Raw genomic sequence first — 6,000 nt, forward strand, 5'->3', positions numbered from 1 at the left:
ACTCTTGTGGCAAATAAATTCATCCTCCTCCCGTTGATAATAATCCAATAATTCTAAGATCCACCTTTAAACTGTCGAGTCAAATAAGTTCAACATACATGCATTGATAAAAACCTAATAATTTGATTAATTCTATGATTTATAAAAAAAACCTTTAAACACATACAAACTGTCGAGGCAAATAAATTCAACCTTTACGCTTTGCTAAAATTCCAATAATTTTATTAATCCTTATTATAAAGTAACAGGATGTCTGTTTGTTTGTTTGTCTGTCTGTACCGAAGGATCTCGCTAAACGCTGAGCCGATCGGGTTTATCTTAACAGGGTAGCTTCTCATAGGTCCCGAGAAGGTTTATATCTATTACCCCCCCCCCCCAAAAAAAAAAAAAAAACTTTAAGGGGAGCAATCCCCCCCCCACATTTTTTTACTTTTTCTTTTAAATCTAAAATAACAAATTTGGTTTTCAAATTCGACTCTCCTCTCCTATAGACCTCTAGGGGCGTAGCCGCTAGTATATTATATTATATTATATTTTTATTAATATACAGAACTTTAAGATGCCCACATTAAAATGCTGATTACAGATCTGGAATCCGCTTTGAAAAATATTGATTCAGTCTGAAATGATTTTCAAATAACCTACCAAAATAATAAATTTTGACCAAATCAGCTGTTTTTAGGTACTTAATGAGATCTTATTCGAACTAGGAGCAATATTTTTCAAAACGGGTTTCAGATTCGTAATCAGCATTTCAATGCGATCATTTTGACATGCAACATGCCTGTATTTGAAGGAATTTCAATTTTTGGTTTTATATAGGGGTGGGCACTTTTTATACCCCCATGCGCGCCCGTTGTTTTTGGTTTTTATATTGACCCAGTAACCCCTGCCAATGTCTACTAATGTAAAAATCCAAAAAAGATTGCAAATCGACAGGCCCTAGTAAATACCCCCTCCTCCCCCCCAAAAAAACCGTAAAAGAATTTTACCCCTCCCAAATAAAAAAGTCTGGACGCCCCTGGTAGCTATACTCCCCTGAATAATAATGTACTTGATAATAGTTTGTTTGAATTATTTATGCTTATTTAAATGTATTCTGCCTATTCCTTTTCCAAAATTCGTGAAGGGAAGGAATCATATATTATTCTGTTTAACCCAACCTAATCTGTGAAAATTAAATTCAGTATTGTTTTGTTTGCCTATAATACAAAGTAACTCAGAGTTATTTTTAAAAGCGAAGCTTTTCTATTATTAGGGTCGGTCCGTCCGTACGTCCGTAACGGATAGCTTTTTTCGTTAATAAAGGCAAGTTAGAATTGTCCTATCAATTTCAAACTTTGCTTGGTGATTCCTTTAGTAGTTTGGTAGGATTTAGAAAGCGTAGCAACTCTATAATCATTACCAGAATGTCCGTACGTCCATTTTAAACATGTTGATTTAAAAAAAAAAAATTTTACAACAAATTTTAATGGGACCTAATTATCCGATTTATCTGATTTTTTGCATATTGACTCCTGGAACAAAAAGTATACTGTTATAAGCGAAGCAACTCTAAAATCAAGTCCTAAAAATGTAAGTATGTCCATAAATATTATCCTGTAAGCATTTTCAACAAATTTACTTACAATTTTGCTTCAAATCTTATACATATATTCTGATTATTAGGTTCTGACACTATACAAGTGTTAATGTCCGTTTGTCCTACCGTTTCAGTGCTTCGCTTTTATGGATGTTGTCATAATTGTTTAATAGCAACTTTTTTATTAATCATATTCAGAAATTAGATTAGTGTTTTCCTCAATTCCTATAGCGAGCACAGAAAACCCCTCTAACTAAAAACTAATTTGTCGAAATTTAAGTTTTTCTAAGTTGCCAACGATTTGACAATATCCGCAGCTTTTAAAATTCATAATCAAACATAATCATAAACAGTCGCACCCATCGTTTTCATTTGCAGATTTTTTATGCTTGAATAATTAAGTTTTGTATTTCTGTAAAGAAATTATACATAAATCTGTTTAGAAAAGTAAGACACCGTAAAATTAGTGTTTTTCTTGTGCAGTATTAAGAGATAGGCGCCTCTTAAATTATTTTTGAAAGCGTAGCTTTTTTATAATTTGGGTTGTCCGAACATCCGTAACGGTTAGCTCTTTCCGTTAATTTAGTTATATTAGTATTGTCCTGTCGATTTCAAACTTTGCTTGATGATTCCTACAACAGTTATTTACAATTCTATAATCGATACCAGAAAGCCTGTAGGTCCATTTTTATCTTACTTTGTAATTTTCTTTTGTATAATATAATTATCCTATTCTTCTGATTATTGAAATTATAATTCCTAGGACAACAAGGTACAATATTATAACCAATCCTAAAATTGAAAGTATGTCCTTATAGTGTATCCTTTATTTAAACAATTTTGCAACAAATTTATGTACAATTTCATTTAGACTTACAAATTAATGTTCTGCTTATTAAGTTCCAACACTCTAAGTTATTGTTCGTTTATCCTTCATTCTTATTTGAGAACTTCGCTTTTATGGATGTTGTCATCCTTGTTAGTTGTAGTTACTGTATATTATGTAGCGGGACAAAGTATCTAAAAAATCAGCCATGTGACGTCATAAAAATGAGGAATTGTCCATCTCTTTTTTAGAGGTTTTCTTTCCCAATTCTCCTCTCATCTCCCTCTTTTTTATAACGTCACATTCCAGATTTTTGAGACACTTTGTACCGCTACATATTTATATAGACGGGAGCAAGGACGTCCAATGTGGGGGGGGGGGGCCGGGGGGGTATAAAGTGGTGATAAATCCCCCCCCCCTCCAAACAATTTACACATCCCAATTTAAAGCCAACATATGGTTTTTTTAGAACTTTGGGGACCAGTCTATTTTGTAGTCCAAGAGAGTGCAACTCATATACTCCTCTTGTTACCTATAATTTTAATTTTAGAGATAAAGTTAAACAAGGCCGCAAGCGTCCATAACAAGCATAAATGATATATGAACATTGAAAGAAGAAGATCTAACACACAAAATATTACCTTTCTCTTCCTTATTTTCATGTTTTTTAAATAATTAGGACTTATTAAGTTTTTAACTCTACAAGTATTCATGTTCGTTTGTTGAATTCAGAGCTTTGCCCACATGGGTGTTGTCATCCTTGTTCTGTTAGAAGTTTTGTTCAACATCTTACATTTTATGTTATTTTAAAAATTCTGCTTCTTTTATTATCTGACATGTTAAGCTTCGCATTTATGAATTATTTTATCCTAGTTTAATTAAAATTACATTTCGTGTAACACATAATTATTTTATTTATTGTAGATATAAAATAATTATTTGGTCTAAAGCACAATAATCTAATTTCTGTTATTTACAAAATCAAAAATCCTGTATTGTTTTAATGGTGTCTTCTTTTTTAGTGTGCGATCACTTCTACATATCCGCCATATGTTTATATTAGCAGACCAAAGCAATTCAATAAGATTGGGAGTTTACCTAATTCGTGTGGGGGAGGGACATTGAACAGTAAATCACACTAGTACTCGTGTTATCTTTTTCGTTAGATCAAAAAGTTTGTTTGATCCATTCTGTAATGTCCAAACTTTTCCACCAATAGATAAATATAGAAGGAATTATTTTTATCATCATTGAAGATGTATATCAATTAAACGCCCATTTTCTTATCCCTTGAAATTCCTTAATGAGAACAGGACAGTTGTCCCCCAATAACATTTTGTATTTCCCCCAGCATAAAAAGTTTAAACATCCTTGATTTCAAGGTTGTTTAATTGAAGATAAAGGGGCAGGTATCTTTATTGCTGAATGAATTTTGCGTCAGAAGTTATTTAAGATGATTCCTCTGATTATAAATAGTATCCACTTAATAATTACTTTTTTGATATCGTATTTTTTTGTGGTTTTCTACTTATGGATGTTGTCATCCTTATTTTATTTGATTACGCTTTTTATACCGACTATTATAGACAGACAACCAACCCTTGATGCAAAAAAAGACATGAAATACTTGTATCTTAAACGTCATAATACCATCACGCTCCTGATATTACAGCAAAGCCAAGGCGGAACCGGAAAGAAATCACTAATACCAGAATCATGATTTTCAATTGGTCGATAGATTTGTCAGCTCTTGTATATATTGTGTTCTTGTTCTATTGCGTACTTGGAAAACCATGTAACAAAATACTAACAAGGAAATTTATACCATTTTTGTTCTAAAACTAGAGATCTACTATATAAATCCTATTGTATAAAGTAGTAAGCTTTTTTATCTGTAGCGAAGGATCTCGCTAACCGCTGATTTGATATGGTTCTCCTTTACCTGAGGTCCTAGAATATGGACCTGAAAATCACCCTAGAACAAATTTACCTCTTCCCCACCCAAATATTTTTTTTTTAAATAAAATCTAAAGTGGAGTAAGTCGATTTCCCCCCCCCCCCCACCCATTCAAGAGCAACTAGAGACTTCTAGATGGCGTAACCGCTAGTATTATATAAAGTAGTAAGCAAAGAAACTCTACTGCTGAACCAATATGGTTCTTCTTTATTGCGAAGCTTTTTATGGGTCCAGGGAAGGTTTATAACTATTTTGGGGAAGGAAGCACAATAAAATCATGGAGTGGACAAACAGACAAAGAAAAAAAAGAGAGAGAACATGCAAAAACTTTAAAAATTCACGAAACCTTAAGAAATATCGTTTACATCTTTTGATGCATAACCGACAGACAGGCGGACAATAAAATGTATAGTATAAATGTACATATGTCATGAAATCTTCACACAAAAAATCAGCCGTCTATATTTAATAGCATCCGAGAAAATCAAATTTACCCCATTGTGTTACGGATGGACAGACATAGTGAACTGTAGAGTAGCTTCGCTACTATAAAAAAAGATACCAAATAGACTTTTTTACGGAAATATTAAGCAACATTTCAATAAAAAAGTATAGTGGCAATATCTTTTTTATTAGAAAATGCAGTTGTTTTTATTGCTCTAGTTTCTATTTATCATTTAGCAATTAAAACTTGTCATTCTATCAATGTCATTATTTTTCTTAAAAATAAATTTTACCCTACTCATTTGAATTTATAAATTTAGTAGAATACTTTAACAATAATCTTTGAAGATGAACGTAGTCATCAAGTTTCAGAAATTTACTAGTCATTTTTCATAATATTCCCTAGATGTAGTGTAAGACGTTAAATTCATAGAACAGCAGGGTGCCAACTTTCCCTAATGTCTGTCTATTAAAAGTAATATCATTGCATTTTATTATAAACATAGGATTCTATAATTTCAATTCTTAGGGTTATGATAAAATTTTTAAGTAGTAAATGCATTCCCCCAAGAAACAAAAATCACCCCCTCTCATTTTCTCACCCTTCCATTTCCATCCCTTCCTCTACTTACCCTTCCTTCCACTTTACCTTTACTCTCCCCCTTTTTTTCCTTCTTACCTACAACTTTTTTTTACTCCTTCAATTTGGTGAGGTTTAATTTAAAGATTAGTTACAGTGGCATTATGGGAACCGGTTTATCCCATCCCTTATTCCCTTCCCCACTCTTCCTTTCGTTACAAAATTCTTCCATCAAAACTTAATGACGCTACTCAATAAAGTAGCTCACAAAATTTACACATAAGCTGACGTTAAAGTGGGAAATAAATATCATTCATTATGAAAATAATTTATTCAAGTGAGTCTGTCCATAAAAGAGAAAGAGGCAATCACTCATTTAGCTCTTTATTTTGATTTTTTAAGTTCAAAAATATTGTACTTGGCTATTCCATGGCTGATTTAGGCTTTTAAAGTGTCTAAAATATATCCTGGACAAGACAAATTTAGATCCGTTAACTAATTCAAAATCGGTTTAGTTAGAGGGGTACCCAACGTCTCATTATATTGCTACCAAAAGTCTTATAAATACGTTGCAATTATATAAAACCCCCTAAATTGAGTTTAAGAAATTG

Source organism: Acartia tonsa, chromosome 8 (assembly GCF_053477335.1).
Source record: "Acartia tonsa isolate MP-2025a chromosome 8, ASM5347733v1, whole genome shotgun sequence".
Lineage (NCBI taxonomy): Eukaryota > Metazoa > Arthropoda > Copepoda > Calanoida > Acartiidae > Acartia > Acartia tonsa.